Source organism: Bos grunniens, chromosome 5 (genome assembly GCF_055505025.1).
Source record: "Bos grunniens cultivar Pamir isolate PY7600 chromosome 5, Bosgru_T2T1.0, whole genome shotgun sequence".
Lineage (NCBI taxonomy): Eukaryota > Metazoa > Chordata > Mammalia > Artiodactyla > Bovidae > Bos > Bos grunniens.
In genome coordinates this window covers 84,012,052-84,037,060 of record NC_141169.1, presented here as the reverse complement: position 1 = coordinate 84,037,060, position 25,009 = coordinate 84,012,052, and the positions used below count along the sequence as shown (strand labels likewise).

The 25,009-nt window shown below is 38.2% G+C and overlaps 1 protein-coding gene across 1 annotated transcript in view; it reads right to left on the bottom strand.

The window, feature by feature from the left end:
* ITPR2 (inositol 1,4,5-trisphosphate receptor type 2) overlaps nucleotides 1-25,009 on the bottom strand; it is a 586,442-nt gene that overhangs the window by 560,358 nt on the left and 1,075 nt on the right. The gene's annotated exons all lie outside the window — the stretch shown is intronic.

The following is a 25,009-nucleotide window of genomic DNA, read 5'->3' as shown; positions in this document are numbered from 1 at the left end:
AGATTATAGTTGAAAATTTCCCCAACAGGGAAAAGGAAATAGTCAAGTCCAAGAGGCACAAAGAGTCCCATACAGGATAGACCCAAGGAGAAACATGCCAAGACACATACTAATCAAACTAACAAAGACTAAACACAAAGTAAGAATATGTAAAGCAGCAAGGGAGAGGCAACAAGTAACCTGCAAGGGAAACTCCATACGCTTAACAGCTGATCTTTCAGCAGAAACTCTGCAGGCCAGAAGGGAATGGCAGGATATATTTAAAGTACTGAAAGGGAAAAATCTACAACTAAGATTACGGTACCCAGCAAGGATCTCATTCAAAATCGATGAAGAAATAAAAAGCTTTTCAGACAAACAAAAGTTAAGAGAATTCAGTACCACCAAACCAGCTTTACCACAAATGTTAAATGGATCTATATAGTCAAGAAATACAAGAGAAGAAAGTGAAAGTGAAGTGAAGTCACTCAGTCGTGTCCGACTCTTTGCGACCCCATGGACTGTACCCTACCAGGCTCCTCCCTCCATGGGATTCTCCAGGCAAGAGTACTGGAGTGGGTTGCCATTTCCTTCTCCAGGGGATCTTCCCAACCCAGGGATCGAACCTGGGTCTCCCACATTCCAGGCAGACCCTTTAACCTCTGAGCCACCAGGGAAGCTGGTGAAAAGAAGCTGGAAGAGAAAGAAAAAAGATCTCCAAAATCAACTACAACAATTAAGAAAATGGCAATAGGAACATACATATCAATAATTACTTTAAATGTAAATGGATTAAATGCTCCAACCAAAAGACACAGACTGGCTGAATGGATACAAAAACAAGACCCATATATATGCTGTCTAGAAGAAACCCACTTCAGACCTAAAGATACACATAAACTGAAAATGAGAGAATGGAAAAATATATTCCATGTAAATGGGAAGCAAAAGAAAGCTGGAATACCAATCCTCATATCAGACAAAATAGACCTGAAAATAAGAAGATTACAAGAGATAAGGAAGGATACTACATAATGATCCAGGGATCAATCCAAGAGGAAGACATAACAATTGTAAATATCTATGCACCCAACATAGGAGCACCTCAATATATAAGATAAACACCAACAGACATAAAAGGAGAAATAGATAATAACACAATAATAGTAGGAGACTAACACCCCACTCACATCAATGGACAGATCATCAAATAGAAAATTTAAAAGGAAACACAAGTCTCAAATAATACATTAGATGAGATGGATCTCATTGATATCTTCAGGACATTCCATCCAAATGCAGAAGAATACACCTTCTTCTCAAGTGCACATGGAACATTCTCCAGGATAGACCACATCTTGGGTCACAAATCAAACCTCAGTAAATTTAACAAAATTGAAATCGTATCAAGCATCTTCTCTGACCACACTATGAGACCAGATATCAATTACAAGAAAAAAACTGTAAGAAACACAAACACACGGAGATTAAGCAACATATTTCTAAATAACCAATAGGTTACGGAAGAAATCAAAAGGGAAATCAAAAAAATTCTAGAAACAAATGACAATGAAAACACGATAACTCAAAACCTATAGGATGCAGAGAAAGCAGTTCTAAGAGGGAAGTTTATAGCAATACAACCCTACCTCAAGATATAAGAAAAATATCAAATAGACAGCCTTACTTAACACCTCAAACAACTGGGAAAGAAAAAAAGAACAACAACAACAAAAAATTAGTAGAAGGAAAGAAATCATAAAGATCTGAGCAAAAATAAATGAAAAAGAAATGAAAGAAACAATAGTAAAGATTAATAAAACTAAAAGCTGGTTCTTTGGGAAGACAGACAAAATTAACAAGCCTTTAGCCAGACTCATCAAGAAAAAAAGAGAGAAGAATCAACAAAATTATAAATGAAAAAGGAGAGGTTAACAGACAATGCAGAAATAAAAGGATTACAAGAGACAATATGGCAATAAAATGGATAACCTGGAAGAAATGGACAGATTCTTAGAAAAGTTCAATCTTCCAAGACTGAACCAGGAAGAAATAGAAATTATGAACAAGCCAATCACAAGCACTGAAATTGAAGCTGTGATAAAAAAAAAATCTCCCCAAAACAAACGCCCAAGACCAGATGGCTTAACAGGAGAATTCTATCAAACATTTAGAGAAGAGCTAATGCCTATCCTTATAAAATTCTCTCTAAAAATTGCAGAGGAAGGAACACTTCCAAACTCAATCTACAAGGCCACCACCACCCTGATAACAAAACCAGACAAAGACAATGCAAAAAAAAAAACTACAGGCCAATATCACTGATAAACATAGATGCAAAAATCCTCAACAAAATTTTAGCAAATAGAATTCAACAACACATCAAAAAGGTCATACAGCATGATCAGGTTGGGTTTATTCCAGGAAGGCAAGGATTCTTCAATATACACAAACCAACCAATGTGATATACTATATTAACAAATTGAAAGATAAAAACCATATGATCATCTCAATAGGTGCAGAAAAAGCCTTTGACAAAATTCAGCACCCATTTATGATTAAAACTCTTCAAAAAATGGGCATAGAAGGAACCTACCTCAACATAGTAAAGCCCATATATGATGAGCCTACAGCAAACATTATTCTCAATGGTGAAAAACTGAAAGCATTCCCCCTAAGATCAGGAACAAGACAAAAGTGCCCATTTTCACCACTCTTATTCAACATAGTTCTGGAAGTCCTAGCTACAGCAATCAGAGAAGAAAAAGAAATAAGAGGAATCCAGATTAGAAAAGAAGAAGTAAAGCTCTCACTGTTTGCAGATGACATGATACTGTACATAGAAAACCCTGAAGATGCTAAGTAGTGAATTTAGCAAAGTTGCAGGATACAAAATCAATACACAGAAATCATTTGCATTTCTATATACTAACAATGAAAAATCAGAAAAAGAAATTAAGGAATCAATCCCATTCACCATTGCAACAAAAAGAATTAAATATATAGGAATAAACTTACCTAAGGAGACAAAAGAACTATACACATTAAATTATAAGATACTGATGAAAGAAATCAAGGACGACATAAACAGATGGAGAGATATCCCATGTTCCTGGGTAGGAAGAATCAATATTGTGAAAATGACTATACTACCAAATGCAATCTACAGATTCAATGCAATCCCTATCAAATTACCAATGGCATTTTTCACAGAACTAGAACAAAAAATTTCACAATTCATATGGAAACACAAAAGACCCCGAATAGCCAAAGTAGTCTTGAGAAAGAAGAATGGAGCTGGAGGAATCAACCTGCCTGATTTCAGATTATACAACAAAGCTATAGTCATTAAGTCAGCATGGTACTGGCCCAAAAACAGGAATATAGACCAATGGAACAAGATAGAAAGCCCAGAAATAAATCCATGCACCTATGGGTACCTTATTTTTTACAAAGAAGGCAAGAATATACAATGGGGCAAAGACAGCCTCTTCAATAAATGGTGCTGGGAAAACTGGACAGCTACATGTTAAAAGAACAAAATTAGAACACTTCCTAATACCATACAGAAAGATAAACTCAAAATGGATTAAAGACCTAAATGTAAAACCAGACACTATAAAACTCTTAGAAGAAGACATAGGCAGAACACTCGATGACATAAATCAAAGCAAGATCCTCTATGACCCACCTCCTAGAGTAACAGAAATAAAAACAAAAGTAAACAAGTGGAACCTGATTAAACTCAAAAGCTTTTGCACAGCAAAGGAAACAATAAGCAAGGTGAAAAGACAACCCTCAGAATAATAATAGTAAATGAAACAACTGACAAAGGATTGATTTCCAAAATATATAAAGCAGCTCATACAACTCAATGCCAGAAAAACAAACAACCCAATCAAAAAGTGGTAAAAAGACTTAAACAGGCATTTCTCAGAAGAAGACATATAGACAGCTAACAAACATGAAAAGATCCTCAACATCGCTCATATTTAAAGAAATGCAAATCAAAACTACAATGAGATATCACCTCACACTGGTCAGAATGGCCCTCATCAAAAAGTCTACAAACAATAAATGCTGGAGAAGGTATGGAGAAAAGGGAATGCTCTTGCACTGCTGGCGGGAATGTAAATTGATACAGCCACTATGGAAGACGGTATGGAGATTCCTTAAAAAACTAGGAATAAAACCACCATATGACCCAGCAATCCCACTCCGAGGCATATACCCTGAAGAAACCAGGGTTGAAAAAGACATATGTATTCACTGCAGCACTATTTACAGTAGCTAGAACATGGAAGCAACCTGGATGTCCATCAACAGATGAATGGATAAAGTTGTGGTACATATACATGAAGGAATATTACTCAGCCATAAAAAGGAACACCTTTGAGTCAGTTCTGATGAGGTGGACAAACCTAGAACCTATTATACAGAGTAAAGTGAGTCAGAAAAAGAATGATAAATATCGTATATTAATGCATATATATATGGAATCTTGAAAATGGTATTGAAGAATTTATTTTCAGGGCAGCAATGAAGAAAGAGACATGAAGAATAGATTTATGGACATGGGGAGACGGGAGGAGAGAGTGAGATGTATGGAAACAGTAACATGGAAACTTACATTACCATATGTAAACTATATAGCCAATGGGAATTTGCTGTATGGCTCTGGAAACTCAAACAGGGGCTCTGCATCAATCTAGAGGGGTGGGATGGGGCAGGAGATGGGAGGGAGGTTCAAAGGGGAGGGGATATATGTATACCTATGGCTGATTCATGCTGAGGTTTGACAGAAAACAACAAAATTCTGTAAAGCAATTATCTTTCAATAAAAAAGTAAATTAAAAAAAAAAAAACTAATGGCTTCACATTTTAAAACCTGATGGTAAGGACACAGAAAACATGGCTTTGTTATGCCCACAGGGCAATCCCATCTGGCTGCAGTAGACACGTGTTGTCTTTGCCTTTCCAGCATCCACTGTCTTCCTTCTGGCCACTGAGCCCTGAAAGGAGAATGGAGAAGGGCTCTTCTTCCACAAAATGCATGATGGCATATCCTCTGTCATCAGAGCCTCTCATCCCCTGGCCACAGTGTTCAGCTGAAGATGGGACTGTTATCCCAGTCATTGCAACAGTGAAGACTGCAGCAGTTCTGGAGTTTAAGGAACTGAGACGCTCTCTTTTCAGCTCTGGATGTAAGATGGTAGGATACGGTAACGATGAAGCTGCCAGCAGACACACTGCCACTAGAGGCAGAAGGCCTGTCTGAGGATGGACTAATACTGATGACAAAACAGAACCAAGGATAAAGCCAGAGAGCCTATAACAAAGTTATGCATAGACTTTTTAGCTACCCTGATCATAAACAATACATTGTTGCTGGTTGCCAGAGCCAGAGGCCGGGGGGGGGGGCGGTGGGTGGTGGACGGAGGTGGTGGACGGCGTGGATAGTTAGGGAGTTTGGGATGGACAGGTACACACTGCTATATTTTAAATGGGCAACCAACAAGGACCTGTTTTATAGCACAGAGAACTCTGCTCCATGTTATGTGCCAGCCTGCACGGGAGGGGTTTAGGGGAGAATCAATACATGTACATGTATGGCCAAGTCCCTCTGCTGTCTACCTAAAACTACCACAACGTTGTTAATGGCTATACTCCAATATAAAATAAAAGGTTTTTTAAAAGTTCTCTTCTTTGCTAACAATTGTTCCAATTGAGTTTTCTGTTTCTTGCAACTAAAAAACATCCTGGCTAATAAACAGTCTTCAGATTGACTAATTCACTGTCAGAACAAGGAATGGAGCACTTTTAAGCATTAGCAGTTAGTCCAGTAAGACTAGAGATAACTGGCATAAACTGCACCATCAGGAATTGCTCTTAACTAAAAGGAAATACCTTCTCACAGAGAAATTTTCTAACAAGAGTTTGCAAAGCAGGTTTAAGTGTTTTAATGCTTTAATTTTTAAGAGTGCTTCAATAGTCAGAGTGTATATACACAGTAAGATTCTGGCAAATAGCAAAATCTCCTTCCATGTCTTAATCAAAAGAAGGCTACAGCCTGGATCATTTTTGTTCATAGGTACATCTAAGTGGCAGGAGTAAGATACCCTCTCTATGCCTTTCAGATCCCTATGATTTTGTCTAAAAATCATTATTATTCTAAAGAGAAGTAACCATTATAATTTGATTAGTCACTGTTTAAAATCTGACATGATTGTCCTAGGCAAATTTGTTTATTTCTAAACTGATTAATTATCCAAATTAGATAAATGTTTTTGCTAATCCCTCTAACAGTCACAGAAGCTCAGAAGGAATTCTTGGCAATAGGAAATTTCAGAGAAGGGACGGTGACACCAGCTGCTCAGTGGAAACTTATGAAAAACCTCCATTCTAATGGCTTCAAAGCAAACATTTGTTTTGTCTCAATAAATAAAACTGTTTCCTTTCACCATGGTGTTCCAGTAGGGAAGAAATGTTAGCCACTGAAGTAGCGTGATGGCTTTAAAATTTAACAAGACTTGAAAATTCTAGTCAAGGAAGATATGGAAAATGTATGCCAAGCAATTCGAAGGTTGTGACTAATGTTGATACACTTTAGGTGTTTGCATTACATCAAAAAGATAGCATGCATCAAACCACTAATACAAGATAAACAGAAGTGCCTGCAGTTTAGTAGTACACATTATCAAAGTAAGGAAGGGAGAAAAAAAAGGGCCAAAACCAAAGCAAACAAGAGATAAGGCGGAGTGCCTTTGAACAGCCTACTAAACAAATACCCACTGAAAAACTGGTTTACTGCAAAGTTTTATAAACACAATATGGCAGAACTTTCAAATCAATGCAGTACGAACTTAGCCAAGCTTCCAGAGAGACTCCTGCTGATTTTTTCAGATAGAAAAATAGTAATAATAATGGTTTCCACCTATTTAACACTTAGGTGCCTAATTCTAAGAGGCTGAATCTAAGGGTTTTACGTACGTTAATTTCCATTAGTCACCATGGCAATACTATGGGTAACAATCCCTCTTTACAGATAAGAAAGTTGAGGTTTTCGGTATTAAGTAACTTCCAAACATCATACCATGAGAAGGAGTAAAGACATAATTTGAAAACAAGTTTATCTGATCAAAAACTCATCCTCTTAGCCATTATGCTAAAATGTTATTCATTTGTTCAATATATATTTCTTGAAAACCTATTATATGACAGATACTGTGCAAGGCATTGGGGATGTAACTGTAAACGACACAGTTGCTGCCCTTACACAGTTTAAAGCCTAGTGGGAGAAACATTTGTTATTTAGTCACTCAGTCATGTCCAACTCCTACAACACCATGGACTGCAGCCCGCTAGGCTATTGTGTCCATGGGACTTTTTTCCTTCAGCAAGTTTACCCAGTTGTAGTTTTAATTGTACTTCTTTTATAACAATTGGACTATCTGTGTTTCTCCCAAGCTTCCCAGGTGGCTTAGTGATAAAGAATCTACCTGCCAAAGCAGGAGGACACTGGATTGAATGCTGGAGTGGGTTGCCATTTCCTTCTCCAGGGGATCTTCCCATCCCAGGGATCAAACCCACATCTCCTGCATTGGCAGGCAGACTCTTTACCACTGAGCCACCTAGGAAGCCTGGGAGAACCACAGATAATCCAACAATACTATAAAAGTAGTACAATGAAAACTACAATGAGGATAAACTTTCTGAAGGAAAAGAATGTGGTACTGTATAAGCATATACATAGCTAAGAAAGTTCACAGTCTGGAAGGTCAGAAAAACTCACTACAGAAGCATCACAGAGCTGAAATCTGAATGATAAACAGGCTTTAATTAAGGAAAGGTAAGGGCTTTCTGGGTAGCACTAACGGTAAAGAACCTGCCTGCCAATGCAGGAGATGCAAGAGAGGTGGGTTCGATCCCTGGGTGGGCAAGATCCTCTGGAGGAGGGCATGGCAACCCACTCCAGCATTCTTGCCTGGAGAATCCCACAGACAGGGAAGCCTGGTGGGCTACAGTCCACAGGGTCGCAAAGAGTAGGACACGACAGAAGCGACTTAGCACGCACAAAGGAGGGAAATCAACCCAACAGAGGAAACAAACATGTGAAAAGGCCCTATGTTAAGAGGAAACTCAGGATGTCTGTGGAACTAAAAAAACGCCTATGCCTAAAACAGGGCTACAGGATGAAAATACTGTACCAGACAAGACTTGTACCTCCTCCCATAACCACGGAAAGGTTCTACTTAATGACACTCTACCCAACTGGAATCAACGAAGGGAAACCTTTCAAGTCTATATACTCAATTATTTAAAGTAATAAAGCCTCAAATGCAACAATGAATATTTTAGTTGCATTTGGGTCTAAAGTCAGACACTAAACAAAGATAATGTCCCTTCAACGATTCTGATGAGAAGCTACCCTACATCTCCACTCTAGCTGCTGGGTTCAGGCTGCTTTCATGAGTCACCTGGTTCCTCCCATGCCTGCCATTTGCAGCTTTCTTCTACTTCTCTTTACCACTGTCTGATCTTCCTAGAGCAAAACCTGATCATTTCATTCTTCCACTTAACAGTTCATCGAGGGCTACACATTGCCTAATGGGGAATACATGATCTGACCCTTGTCAGCCCATCTTGTTTCATCTTCTGTTCAAATACAGTACAGCCAGGATTTGCAGATGTCCAGAGAACAGGTTCATTTCTTGATATTCTGTTACTCCTAAAGTATTGGCCTCATCCACATGGTTTGAGATGGCTTCTTCCCTCGCACATTACAAACAGCTGAATGGGAGTGGGCTGGGGGCTCAGAAGAGGGGAGTTAACATCTCCTATAAGGGTCTGACCACAAATTCTAGTCTGAAGCCATACCTAGCTACAGAAGAGGCTAGGAATGTGGTCTTTATCCTCAGCATCCACACACTCAAATATTTCTATTAGCATGAAAGAGTGAAAAACTAATTTGGGGGACTAACTAGCACACTCTGATACAAAAATTAAAATCATTGTGCATTTTGCTAAATTAAATATGGTTCAAACTAAGTAATGCAGTTGATATTAATTCTTTGAGCATGTATTACAACTTCAATTTTGAAAAAAAGTACAATATGAATGTTGATCTATTCTTTTGAAAAGGTTTATAGTATAAAATTATGGCTATCTTGTTGCCAAAGTAATTATCAACTCTCCAGAGCCTGTACCTGTCAATTTACTTTAACAATTATTTTTTTCAGATTCTCCAATAATTAACAAAATGTTTTTCTACTTGCAGTTTGATAGTTTTTAAAAGCTAGTTCTGAGAGACTCTTTTTTTTTTTTTTTATAATGTTCAAAAATTCTAAAGTTGGTATAATTCAGGCTATGTAACATTAAATAATTCATGGGATAATTTAGAATGTGAACTCTTCTCCAAAGTATCAAGTTTGGTGATCAAGATTCATGTAAAAATAGTAAATAGAGTAAAAGTATTATTTTTTTGTTTGTTTGTTTGTTTTTGCTTTTTAAATTTTTTCCCCCCACAGGTATACATGTGTTCCCCATCCTGAACCCTCCTCCCTCCTCCCTCCCCATACCATCCCTCTGGGTTGTCCCAGTGCACCAGCCCCAAGCATCCAGCATCGTGCATTGAACCTGAGAGATTCTATAGCAGCTAAGACTTCAGAAATAAGTACTTTGTTTCACTATGACAGATAACAATGACTTCATTTGTGCTGACCAGGAAAGGAGGCTCATTCTGGACATGGATTTAGAATTGGAACTCAATTACTAAATCGTGTCCTGCCAGGTAAATAGGGAAGAAAGATAAATAAAGGGCTTTTATCATCTGTTATAATCCTGGCAATGGATTCATTCAGTAGAGTTTTAAATAATTAACACTTTCATTGACAAGTAATCCTGATTTGACTTAAAATGTCATAGTATTAACCATTCCTAGCCACAAGTAGAGTCTTCAACACAACAAGGTGTGTTGTGAATTCTTCCCTGTGAATTTTAACAAACCCAAACTAAAATTACCCTCTTTGCAAACATGGCTGAAACCAAAAGTCTACTTGAAACGCAAATGTCTAAGTAGTTATATCCCTGATATTAGTAATGACCTTGAACACTTTAGCCAAACACAAATAACTAGTCCTTGAATCATTAACTTACTTTGGATTCCTAATTCACCTTTTATCTCAATATTACTTTTCTAAAGATATCATATTTTTAAACCTCTGTCACAGGGGATCACAGCATGTTAGGACTAGAGGGAACAGAATGACCTTGTTCTACATTTCTACATTATCCTATCATTTGTACACATCTACATTTCCCCTTTATTTCTCTGTCCTATATGCACATATGGTCTCAAAGAAGTTCTCATTTGTACATCGCTACCAGTAAGGATTCCAAGAATAAGAGTGAATAACAACACTGGAGAATTTTGAATTCTTAAAGAGAAGGACCAAACATGTCTTTTGGAATAAGACTGAGGCAGAGCACATTATAACAGACTGAGTCAACAGAAAGAATATTATTAAGTAATGAAGAACAAAAATACCATTCACTTGTTCTCCTCAACCTACATTTAAGTACCCAACCTTTTCCAGACACTTATTCCTAAATTTCAGAAATAAAAATTACAACTTGTTATACGCCCTCTTCTATTTAGTAACATAAAATTATAAATTCCCCAAATACTTTCTGGTTTCATTTTAGCAAATTATTTTCAACTAAACTTTTTTGCTTAAAGCTGTTAAAGTACAAAATATTTCCCTGAATGTATTATATATTATGCACTAAGGAAAAGGGCTGATTGAAATTAAGAAACAGTCTCACAAAAATGCTTACAAATTCACTTTTTTCATGTGCAAAAATAAAACTGAACTTTCAGAAATAACAACTTTAATGTATCTATAACACTCAAACCATTAAATAAGGCTATATACACTACTTTTTCCTGTAAGTTTTATCACATGTTAGGCTAGGGAGGTGCAGAGATATGACCCAAGAGATTTATTAAAGTTCCTAGTACAGCAAGAGTTAATGGCACTACAAATCTAGTGACAACTTTCATCCATTTTAAAAGAATTACCCTTATGGATTCTCAAAGTATTTAATAAGAACAATTATGCTGACTTCACAATTAAATTGACTTTTTTCCCAGAGCAGGGCTGATGTTAACATCTACTTGGAGATTCGGGAATGTTCATATCCTAATTCAACATGTATTCATTCAACAAATATTTATGGAGTCAAGCACTTAAGATACTCAGTGACAAAACAAAAGATCTCGGCCTTCAAAGAGCTTACATTCTACCAGGGGCAGACAGGTGATAAACACTGAACACAAGAAATAGTAAATTATATTGTGTGTAATAAGAAGGTATGAAAGAAAAAGGTAAAGCAAGATAAAGAGAACAGGAAAGGCTGAGGCAAAATGTTAAACACAGTACCGTGTGACCAGGCAATTCCCCTCCTTAGGTGTATACCCAAAGGAATTAAGAATATGTCCACAGAGAACCTTACATGCAAATATTCACTGTAGCATTCCTCATAATAGTCAAAAGGGAGGAGCCACACAAATGATAATCAACTGATGAATGAGTAAGCACAATGGGCTGTATCCTCATCATAATATACTATTCAGCAATAAAAAGGCATAGAGTCCTGACACATGCTACAATATGGATGATTCTTGAAAGCATTATGCTAAGTAAAATAAGCCAAAGGCAAAAGGACCGCACCAAAGTGTGTGTGGGGTGGGGGTGGGGGTTGCCTGGTGAGGGAGATGGGAAGTTATTTTCAAAAGGGTGAAGAGTTTCTCTTTGAGATGATGAAAAAGTACTGAAAATGGATAATGGTGATGGTTGCCCAATATTGTGAATGCATTTAACGCCACTGAACTTTACACCTAAAGATGAGTAAGATGGGGGACTTCCCTGGTGGTCCAGTAGCTAAGAGTCTGCACTCCCAATGCAGATGGCCCAGATTCAATACTGCACGCCACAACGCAGAGAGAAGATTGCGAGTGCCACAACTAAGACACAGCACAAAGAAATAAATATGAAAAAATAAAGAAATAAGACAGTACATTTTATTTTATGAATAGGACCATAATTTTAAAAGGTGCTGAGAAGTTACTATTCACTTACCTACTAAGTGATGAGATCTCAGTTCACTCAGGTCCTCCGCGCTCTCTTCCTGCCGTACCATACCACCCTGGAAGCAGGCAGAAATCAGAGCCCCCTAACAGGGATTTCCCTGATAATCAGATCCGGCCTTGTGACTTTTCTTCATGGACATAAGTGATTAATCCAAGTGGAGCCAAATTCTATCACTCTGCATTTTGAATGGTAAGAAGATAAAGGGTATAGGAATTGCTGTATTCTAGTCCTGTAAATGGCAGGACCAGACAGAAGGTTCTGCTACCGAGATACCCACAGCAGCTCTGAGTTTCTGCCTTTCTTGATGTTCACTTGTTGAGCTCATCATTCAATTTCCTGGAGCTCCTCCAGGATCCTTGTACTCATAAATTCCCTTCTTTGCTTAAGCTAGCCAAAGATGGTTTCTATTCCTTACTAACAATGGAACTTTACTTCTAATATTCAGTTCTTAAGCTTTACCCATATGGGCATAGATATGCAAGTACCTTTTGCTTTCCAAATCTTTTGAGCTTTTGTGATCAGATAGTAAGAACAGCAAGAGAGGGGCTTCCTAGATGGCTCAGTGATAAAGAATCCACCTGCCAGTGCAGGAGACTAGGGTTCAATCCCTGGTCTGAGAAGATCCCACAAGCTGCAGAGCAAGAAAGCCCATGCACTGCAACCATTAAGCCTGTGCTGCAGAATCCAAGAGCCACAACTACTGAAGCCTGCACCAGAAGCCCGTGCACCACAACTAGAGAATAAATAGCCCCCCACTCGCTGCAACTAGAGAAAGCCTACACACAGCAATGAAGACCCAATGCAGCAATACATAAATATTTTATTTAAAAAAAAGAATAACAAGAGATACCTACAGGCAGCTTTTCAGGAGTTCCAAAACAATACAATATAAGGCTTGCAAATAATTTAACTAAATGTAAGTTGGAGGGCACTTAACATTCTCTAATTTTTATAAATAATACACTTTGATTTGCCACTGGAAAAGTTAATCAACAATTTTTTTAATCCAGTTTCGTTTTTGGTTGGGTTTTTGTTTATTTGATATGTTATATTTAGCTCTGATAATCCATAAGTTCTTTACACAATTTGAAGAATCCTCTTTTCAATAAGAGATAATATGTGGAGAGTAGTAGTGTCTGCTCCTAGTGGCTATTTCATAATCAGTCATTACCACAGATCTTAGAGAGCTAGACATCTAGGAATTATTTAATTACAAACATAAAAGTTTGTTCTAAGATTCCACTGAGGAGTTTTTCTGTATAACAAATACATAATAGAGTCCAGCAATTTGCAATTTTCACAAAGAGATTTTTCTGATGATATTTTAACAATGACTCAAACACTTTAGATAGAATCTTAATAACACATGCTTGAATTCTAAGAATTTAGATATGAATTTAGATTATGCTTTGTTCACTTCCTAAGCCTTTCCTGGACATCATGGGAATCTATCTATGGCCTCTATTGCTTGTTAAACACCAAAAGGAAATGAGGGCAGAGTGGGCTCCACAGATACCAGTACTCTATGCAAAGTGGAGTGTGTGCGTGTGTGTGTGTGTGTGTGTGTGTGCACGCATGCGCACATGCGCCTGTACATTTGTGCATGTGTTGAACAGTCTCAGGCACTATGAAACAAACAAAAAAAATTATAACTATTTTAGATGGAAAGTTTTCTTTATTAGCAAAGCTTCCAGGAATCTAGAAGTCAACTGAAATCTATGATTAAGGAAGAAAAATGATGAAACACTGGGATGAGGAGAAACAAGGGGGAAAGGAATGAAAACAGAATATTCAAAGAAGCTGGAAATACTATAAAAATTCCCCCAAATAATTGCCAAGTTTATGGGCTTTATATCCTGCCCCCTTTATCTATTGTCTCAGCAAACTGAGTAAACTCAGTAAACATGTCTCTGCTGCTGCTAAGTCACTTCAGTCGTGTCCGACTCTGTGTGACCCCATAGACGGCAGCCCACCAGGCTCCCCTGTCCCTGGGATTCTCCAGGCAAGAACACAGGAGTGGGTTGCCATTTCCTTCTCCAAACATGTCTCAGCACATGACAAATTCAGAGGGCCTGAATCAAACTTAAAGCTCTTACATTCAATAAATAAGCATAAAATATGTTCTTAGGATATTTCTTCAATCTTTGTACATCTCAATAATATTAAATTTTTGCTTCCTTTTTTGGAGCTATTAATATGAACAGTAAAATTTCACTAATTTTTTGAATAAATAAAAAAGAGAAAAGTACCAAGAATATATTGTCGGGTCTAGTGGTTAGGATTCAGCACTCCCACCACTGCGGCCCGGGTTCGATCACCAGGCAAGGAACTGGCCAATTTAGATCCAGAGGCTCATGCCACAGTTGCTATGGGCCTTGGTCAGTTACAGAGATTTTTATTCTGTGATCTTGGTACAGGGATCCACACTGTGACCTTGGTATAGGGCTCCACATACATGATCAAATTATGGACACAGGTTTGAGACAAATATTCATCTTAATGATCCCACAAAGTTCAGCTAAATACACTTCCTCTTTGAACCCTCTTCGGATCATACTACTCAAAGAATCCGCTTTGGTTTCCCTGTGATCTCTGTTTTTAATCATCTTCATTTGAAAAGAACTGCTTTATGTTGTAGTTATTCAATACCAATCTTATCTCCATGACTAAATAATGACTACATTGATTTCACAAATATTTATTAAATGCCTACTAGGTAGCAGGAATTATGTGAGCTGCTGAGCATACAAGGATTAAAAGTCAGAGTCAGTTCCTGATCTTGTGGCATTTACAACTCTGAGGGCAAAGGTGTCAAATGCCCTTAGACTCCCATAGATCCTAGTCAAATGTCATACTACAAATTATCAGAGGAAGTTTGAATTTCTGAGATAATAATTAAAATAGCACAATATCTGGCATCTCTTCATGCTGGATCCCTAACACATGGTCGGGGTTTGTTAACTATGTGTCTAATGAACCAGTGATTCATCTGCAGCATCCTCCACCATAAACCACATCACCAAGAACAGTCCATAAACTTGATCATGCTGGGGACACATTTTCAATTTTATGATTAAATTTTTCTGAATAAACAGATAATTTATTCTTAATTCAGGGCTGGAGTTCTGTAGGTTTGTGTCAGAATAAACTATAAAATCGCTATTATTAACCAATCATTGATTTGAATTTTGAAAGGGCTAATCCATCCATTTCAAAGATATTCAATAAAAACAATTAATCAAATGATTTCAATCACATACACACACAGAGCCCTCACTAAATAATACCAATAGAAACTGACAGACAATAAAAGTTCCATAGTGGGTACTAAGATTATTAAAATGATAGTCAGTCATGCTGAAGGGCATACTTCTTACATGTGTAAACAGACTTCGAAAATAAAACAGACTATATATTTACTGCACAAGTTAGTGTTAGTCACTCAGTCCTGTCCAACTCTTTGTGATCCCATGGACTGTTGCCTGCCAGGCTCCTGTGTTCATGGAATTCTCCAGGCAAGAATACAGGAGTGGGTAGCCATTCCCTTCTCCAGGGGATCTTCCCAACCCAGGGATCGAACCCAGGTCTCCTACATTGCAGGCAGATTCTTTACCATCTGAGCCACAAGGGAAGCAAAAGTTAAATCAACCATTTATAAAGGATCGGCATTACTGGCCAAACATTTTTCCATAATACATTTTAAAATACCAACAATAAATAACTAGGAACAAAAAATTTTATGGTAAACATATGACCTATATATTTTAGCAACATGTAGTTCCCGGTTTGTGGTTTTTGTCTACTGACAATGACCAGGAAAATGCTTTCTTTATGCTTTTTAAAATAAACATTGTTGATGAACAGTACTAAGAAACTGAAGATCCTCAAAAACATTATTTTCATTTTAGTTAACTGTGCTGACTGTAACAGTAAGAAATGTCTAATTAAAGAAACATATGTACAATCTGGGAAACAGAGGAGACCTAAGAATGAAAATAAAAATGAAAATCATGCACCCATCCATGATACAGTGTCACCACTGTGAAAAAACATGCTGAAAGGTCTTCACTTTCACTATTTTCGTGGATATTTTTTTCTATATTTTTACATCAGAATTATGGTTTTCTAAAGCATATATTAAAAACATTCCCACCCAAATCTGCATGAGAGTGGAAAACCACTGTGCATTTGAAAAACATAATCAATTTTACTCATTAAATAAATGAATGGATGAATGACCATTAAAATTTCACTTCTCTGATTACTATCCGGTGATTTATTACCAAGTTCTGACGTAAACAAAAGGAGTAAAATTCAATCACTTGTTATGCTGGAAATTTGTCATAGAAGTCCACTGTTACTTCCTTTATATTTATATATGAAGATACACCTTGTGTCCGGAATTTGTTTTAAAAATTTGAATTTAACTTTTAAAGTATTCTATCTATATGTGGAGTTCCAAAGGGAAAACATGATTGTGAAAAGCACTACCTGTGCAAAAAATAATAATAATAATAATAATAAATGTTTTAAGCAAAAAAGCTCTGTTAAATAAAGAATGAGGGCAATCATTTGCCTTTGAATTCTCTTCTCCCAAAGTCAAGGCGCTTAAGGAAGCATGGTTGTTTACCTGACTGAGCTCTCCACCGGAGAGGGTCTAAAAGCTACCCTGTTGTTTATGGAATGACTTCAAAGTTAAAGAAATGGTCGACCTTTCAGCTTAAAATAGACTTTATGTTCACCACTTCAGAAGCTGTCTTTGTGCTCCGTCTAATTTCAAGTTCCATAACATGACACTACTAACCCTCACGCTTTCCAAAACAACTCAGTATTCAAGATTATACTGTCTTCTTCCTCCTCTTTAAAGACACATGCAAATATCCAATGGATTTTTAGATACTTTTATCATAGTAACAAATGCTGTAGCCAAAACAGAGCTAAATTTATACACCTAGTTATAGCAGAAAATAATGGCTGTTACTTGGAAGAGTTTTATCTAGAAGAGACTAAAGATAAATTACAAATTAATGCAAATATATGTCAGCTGTAACCATTCCTTGTTTCATCTGAGTCTCTACTGATTAAACAGTCCTATTAAGGGGAAGATTTTCTAAACTATGATAAGAACAGAAAAATTAAATAAGTAAAAGAAGAAAAAATTAACAGTCAAATTTGCAAACATTTAAATATTAAAAACTTTAAGCAGAAAAAAAGATCAGAAAGGGAAATGCAAGGGACTATAATTGGGAAAAATAAACATAGGACTTTACACAGTCTTGTTCATTTATCTGAGGTATTAAGTCAGAATTATAAATTCTGTGACCCACCATTCCCCTACCTGATATCCATCATTGAACATGGAAACAAAACTCACTGAACTGAGCAAAATCAAACATGAACTAAAAATAAGAGTCCTGATCTTTAGCCACTCTGGCTAAACAACTATTATGATACTTGGCAGTCACTGCTTCAATGGGTGATCACCTGAGCGTTTTCTCAAACCTTAACAAGCTGGTGTTGATTCTTGGTAGGTCCTGAGAAGAACCCTCAAACCAAAGGCAATAATCACTTAAATATATGTATACAGACGTACATGATCACACACACTTGTCATTCACTGAACTCTGAACTAAGAGCAGAACAATGAAACAACGGCGTACTTTTCACTGATTCTACTGCCCCACCCATCCTGGGAATTCTGGTATGCTCACTCCCACAGTGTGGTATCAGACCGTTGATCAAGGTGATGTACCCAAAATACCTAATGTCAGAAGTGTCAAGGCTAGGACTTCCAACTAGGCTGAATTAACACCATACACAAAAATAAATTCAAAACTGATTAAAGACCTAAATGTAAGACCAGATATCATAAAACTTTAGTGGAAAACAAAGAAAACTCTTTGACATAAATCGCAGCAATATCTTTTTTGAGCCATCTCCTAGAGTAATGGAAATAAAAGCAAAAATAAACAAATGGGACCTTATTAACTCAAAAGCTTTTGCACAGCAAACGAAACCATAGGCAAAACAAAATGACAGCCCACAGAATGGGAGAAAATATTTGCAAATGATGTGACCGACAAGAATCAGGCTCCAAAATTTACAAGGAGGCCAAGCGGCTCAATATCCAAAAAACAAACAACCCAATCAAAAAATGGGCAGGAGACCTAAGTAGATATTTCCCCAAAGAAGACCTACAGATGGCCAAGAGGCACATGAAAAGATACTAGTGAAGTCACTCAGTCGTGTCCAACTCTTTGTAACCCCACAGACTGTAGCCTACCAGGCTCCTCTGTCCATGGGATTTTCCAGGCAAGAGTACTGGAGTGGGTTGCCATTTCCTTCTCCAAGGGATCTTCCCAACACAGGGATCAAACCCAGGTCTCCCGCATTGTAAGCAGACGCTTTTACCATCTGAGCCACCAGGGACTAAAATCACTAATTATTAGAGAAATACAAATCAAAACTACCACGAGATATCACTTCACACCACTCAGATTGACAAACATCAAAAAAAACCTACAAACAATAAATGCTGGAGAGAATGTGCAGAGATGGGAACTCTCCTACACTGTAGGTGGGAATAAAAATTGGTGTATTCACTATGGAGAGCCATATGGAGTTTCCTTAAAAAACAAAAATGGAGCTACCATATGATCCCGCAATCCTACTCCTGAGCACATACCTGGAGAAAAACATGGTTTGAAATGGTACATTCACAACAATGTTCAGTGCAGCATTATTTACAATAGCCAAGACGTGGAAGCAACCTAAATGTCCAGTGAAAGAAGAATGGATAAAGAAAATGTGGTACATACAAACGACGGTATATTATTCAGCCATTAAAAAGAATGAAATAATGCCATCTGCAGCAACATGGATGGGCTTGGAGATTATCATACTAAGTAAAGTAATTCAGAAATAGAAAACCAAGTATCACAATATCATTTACATGTGAAGTCTAAAAAAAATGATAGCAATACACTTATTTACAAAACAGAAACAGACTCACCTACTTAGAGAATGAATTTATGGTTACCAGGAGGAAAGGGAGGGAGGGACAGACTCGGAGTTTGGGATTGACATACACACACTACTCTATATAAAATGGATAACCAACAAGGATACACAGTTCCCTGTACAGCACAGGGAACACTGCTCAATATCCTGCAATAACCTAAAATGGGAAAAGAATTTGAAAAAAAATGATAAATGTACATGTATAACTAAATCACTTTGCTGTACATATGAAACACAACATTATTAATCAACTAGGCTCCAACATAAAACAAAAATTTAAAAAAAAAACAAGTATCAATGACTAGTGAAGTAAATCTCAATATAAAAAAAAATAGAGGAAGGGGAAAGAGACAATTAACACTGCATTTAGTGCAAATAAAATCACCATCCTCAAAAACTCTACAAATCACAAATGCTGGAGAAGATGTGGAGGAAAGGGAACCCTCCTACACTGTTGGGAATGTAAGCTGGTACAGCCAATATGGAAAACAGTATGGAGATTCCTCAGAAAACTAAAAATTACCATGTGATCCAGCAATCCCACCCCTGGGCATATATCTAGACCGAAATATATTTCAAAAAGATATATGAGCTATGTTCATAGCAGCTCTATTCACAATAGCCAAGACATGGCAACAACCTAAATGTCCAACAATAGATGGACTGATAAAGAAGACGTGGTACATAGATACAATGGAATATTCAGTTCAGTTCAGTCGCTCAGTCGTGTCCGACTCTTTGTGACCCCATGAATCGCAGCACGCCAGGACTCCCTGTCCATCACCAACTTCCAGAGTTCACTCAAACTCATGTCCATCGAGTCAGTGATGCCATCAGCCATCTCATTCTCTGTCGTCCCCTTCTCCTCCTGCCCCCAATCCCTCCCATCATCAGAGTCTTTTCCAATGAGTCAACCCTTCACATGAGGTGGCCAAAGTACTGGAGTTTCAGCTTTAGCATCATTCCTTCCAAAGAACACCCAGGACTGATCTCCTTTAGAATGGACTGGTTGGATCTCCTTGCAGTCCAAGGGACTCTCAAGAGTCTTCTCCAACACCACAGTTCAAAAGCATCAGTTCTTCAGCACTCAGCCTTCTTCACAGTCCAACTTTCACATCCATACATGACCACTGGAAAAAACATAGCCTTGACTAGACGGACCTTTGTTGGCAAAGTAATGTCTCTGCTTTTCAATATGCTATCTAGGTTAGTCATAACTTTCCTTCCAAGGAGTAAGCGTCTTTTAATTTCATGGCTGCAATCACCATCTGCAGTGATTTTGGAGCCCAAAAAAATAAAGTCTGACACTGTTTCCCCCATCTATTTCCCATGAAGTGATGGGACCCGATGCCATGGACTTAGTTTTCTGAATGTTGAGCTTTAAGCCAACTTTTTCAGTCTCCTCTTCCACTTTCATCAAGAGGCTTTTTAATTCCTCTTCAATGGAATATTACTCAGCCATAAAAAAGAATCATATAATGCCATTTATCCCATGGATGAAGGAGCCTGGAAGGCTGCAGTCCATGGGATCGCTGAGGGTCAGACACGACTGAGCAACTTCCCTTTCACTTTTCACTTTCATGCACTGGAGAAGGAAATGGCAACCCACTCCAGTGTTCTTGCCTGGAGAATCCCAGGGATGGGGGAGCCTGGTGGGCTGCCGTCTCTGGGGTCGCACAGAGTTGGACACGACTGAAATGACTTAGCAGTAGCAGCAACATAGATGGATCTAGAGATGATCATACTAAGAGAAATCAAAAAGAGAAAGATACAGACTTCCCTGGTGATTCAGCGGTTAAAACTCTGCCTTCCAATGCAGGGGGTGCCAGTTCAATCCCTGGTCAGGGAGTTAAGATCTAACATGCCTCAGAGCCAAAAAACCAAAACATAAAACAAAAGCAACACTGTAACAAATTCAACAAAGTTTTTTTTGATGGTCCACATTAAAAAATATTTTTAAAAAAGAGAAAGGTAAATACCATATATGATATCACTTATATGTGGAAACTAAAATCTAAAATGTGACAGAAATGAACAGAAACAGTCTTTTGGGCATAGAGAACTGACTTGTGGTTGCCAAGGGAGAGGGGTTGGGGGAGGGATAAAGCAGAAGGCTGGGGTTAGCAGATGTAAACTATTATATAGAGAATGAATAAACAACAAGGTTCTACTATATAGGACAGAGAACTATCCTATGATAAACCATAATGGAAAAGAATATTAAAAACTATATATATATATACACGCATAACTGAATCACTTAGCTGTAAAGCAGAAATTAACACATTATAAATCAACTATACCTCAATTTTAAAATTTTAAAATAAAAACAAAAGCAATACCACATTTGAAACTGTACAGCATGTCCTCAAACTCCTTCACTTTTAAAAGAAAAATAAAAACCATAACCTTAAAGTGTACAGTAGCAAAACAAATTGTTTATTTAAAATATATTCACCATCTTCATCCAACAGGATTTAACAGTTTTCCTTAATATAAGTGTTTCCTAAATAGATATGTAGATGAAAAATTAAGTTAGAAAATATAAACCAGGCCCCTTTGTTACCAATACAAGCTGGAAGAACAATACCCTACCTTATTTTGCGACAACTCAGGATTCAGAAACATCAGGTAAATCCTGGTTAAAGGATAATTGTGGGGAGGTGGGTGGGCGGGAGGGAAATGCAAACCTTTGCAACAGGAGCAGTCTAATTTCTCAGACTGAGAAACTGAGCTTAAAAGCTAGGTCACAGAGCCTATAAAAATCTTACCACATTTCCAGTTGGAAAGGCCTCTAAAAGGGCCTACTGAACTCTAACAGAATGAAAACCTGTAATTTTTTTTTCCAGCTGAAAAATTCATGACTTTATTGCAAAAAATTCCCCAAAACCAAATAATAACGTGTATCCTCTCAAATTTCCACACTAGATACTAAAATCAGATACGATTTATCTGCAGACAAATAAATCTATGAATTATCTTGTGATAATTAAGCTGAACTTGAAAAACCATCACACAACCAAAAGTGTCCAATAGATAAAGAGTGAAAACAGAAGTCAGAAACTTTCAGCCTCACTTTTAGCTCTTATGCTGAGTTTTAATATTACAGTGGAACAAACTATGCTGGCTAACTAAATACAATGCCAATACAATACATCTCCAATCAAGCTCTCTGATTCACTTTAACAATTCACAGACCTTTGAAGAAACTTAAGGGCCACAAGGGAGAAGGCAATGGCACCCCACTCCAGTACTCTTGCCTGGGAAATCCCATGGACAGAGGAGCCTAGTAGGCTATAGTCCACCGGGTCGTGAACAGTCGGACACGACTGAGCGACTTCACTTTCACTTTTCACTTTCATACATTGGAGGAGGAAATGGCAACCCATTCCAGTGTTCTTGCCTGGAGAACTCCAGGGACAGAGGAGCCTGGTGGGCTGCCGTGTATGGGGTCGCACAGAGTCGGACACGACTGAAGCAACTTAGCAGCAACAGCAGCAGCAGGGGCCACAGAATATAAGCATAATGTGGATTTTCCTGCAAACTTTCTAAAAAAAGGGGGGGGGGGCTCTTTCCTTTCTGTCTCTTCCATTCACTTTTATAATATGCTAGGGGTGGGAGAAGCATATACTTTTATTTTCCACAAAGACATGCTGACATGAAAAGGGAACAAATGATATGAACAAGGTTAGCAATAGCCCTCAGACAACAGATCTCCCTCCAACTATAGAAGAGTAGAGAGATTCAATCTAAAGTATGCTCTCTGTCTTTGATAGAAAAAGTGTATTACTATGATCCTACAACAATATAATGAAAAACTATAATGCTGCTTTGATATTTATGGCCCTAAAAAAAGATGCAAGGTAACATATCTACCAGTTGTCTTCTACACTAACGAAGTAGATGATGCTACTTTGCCTAGAGAACATTTCATGTCGCATGCACATAGGCTCCTGCTAGTTTTGTAACTCCTAAAACTCTCAGGCCAATGTAGTTCCATGAACCATGTTGTATTCCAATTACTCCATGGACTCCATAAAGAAAAAGAACACTCAATCAAAGCACCAAGCTTCACTGGCGGCAGCATACCCAAAGATCCATCCTCACCTTAGAATTGAGCTACAGAGAGGTCTTGTCATAGTAACCTCAAAAAGAACCCGTTTGTCAACAGAAAAATAATACTGCACAAACACACTCTAAAGCAACTCAACTTCCACAACACCAGCAAGAAATGTTGACTACAAATATACATGCTACATTAAAGGTCAAGCTTCTTTCTCTCAAGGCTTAAAGACAACAATATGTAACCAAAGAAATACACACTTGGCTGAGAATCTGGGGACAGGGCTACAGTTCCAGCTTTTGACATTAATGCCCTCTGCTTCGTAGGTAAGTCACTTCATTTCTCTTCCCCTCCGTTTCTCCGCCTCCAAATTGAGCGGGAGAGACAGTACAAGAGCTTAAGTAGGTAGTTACCAAACACATTCCTCTGCTGAAAGTGTGTATTAGTCGCTCAGCCGTGTCCGACTCTTTGAAACCCCATGGACTGTAGCTGGCCAGACTCCTCTGTCCATGGAATTCTCCAGACAAGAATACTGGAGTGGGTTGCCATTCCCTTCTCCAGAGGATCTTCCCAACCCAGGGATTGAACCTGAGTCTCCCGCATGGCAGGTAGACTCATTACCATCTGAGCCACTAGGGAAGCCCTCTTTTGCTGAATAAGACACACAAAAACATGACTTTTAATTTGACTAGGTTTTATAGTTTATTCCTAATGCTTTTTATTATTTTGTCCAAGAGTGTCACTATTGCTCACAGTTACCAAGGGAGTGATAATTACAATAGCGAACATTTTATATAACTGCTCCCGTGCCTGGTGCTATACTAAACACTTTAGGTTAACTCACTTCTTAGCACAATCCTATGAGGTAGTAACCACGATTTTCCTATTTTCAGAGGTGAGGAAACTGAGATGCAATTATACAACTTGCCCAGGGTCATCAGGTTCATAATAGGAAAAGCAGAGATTTGACCCCAGGCCCCTCCAGCTTAAGCACCATGTTACCTCCACAGAGTCCACTGTGGAGAAGGGTGAGGTGCAGCAGAGTCCATCTGCAAAATGTTGTTGGGGGCCCAAACACTGACCTTGCACTGTGAACTCTCCCAGAAACAAATGGCAGCTTATGATTTACAAACTCAGCACCAAGGACGTGTTACAGCTGTTTTTTTTTCTTCCAGGCTTTAGTTTCACAATAAATTAACACTGATCTTAAAGGAATCACATTAAATCTACCTCCCTGCTTTCACTCATTAGAGGAGATGCACAAGTAACAGAAACTGTGTAAGTTGGGACTCCCATGTCCCCTGTCGGGTAGACACCACCCTGTTAATGGCATGGCTCAAAGTCACCGTCCAAGGACGCTGCATGTTAAGTCGTGTGCCCTAAAATCTAACAGCAGAAAAAAAAAAAAAAAAAGTGACCAGTCATAAGTGGAAACACCAGTTCCTCAGCCTAAAATCTCTAAGACTGGGGAGTCCAGCTACTGAGACTAGGCGGCAACAGCAACAAAAACGTGCCTATCAAAAGACAATGCAGTGCGCATTAAAACTACAGGCTGGTATTCACCATCAGGACAGAGAGAAAATACTAGTTATCAAGGAAGTCCTCTACCCAGCTAGCACAGGCTATGTTTATATACCTACTTCCCCCATTCAAAAATCTCAACTTCAATCTCAAGAGCCCTGCACTTGGCTGCGTCCCAGGAGAGGCTGAGCATTTCAATGGGCCCAGGCCCGGAGAGGGGAGAAAGCAGGTGTGAGTTCTAGAACCCAGAAGCCCCCAGGACGCCCCCGAGGC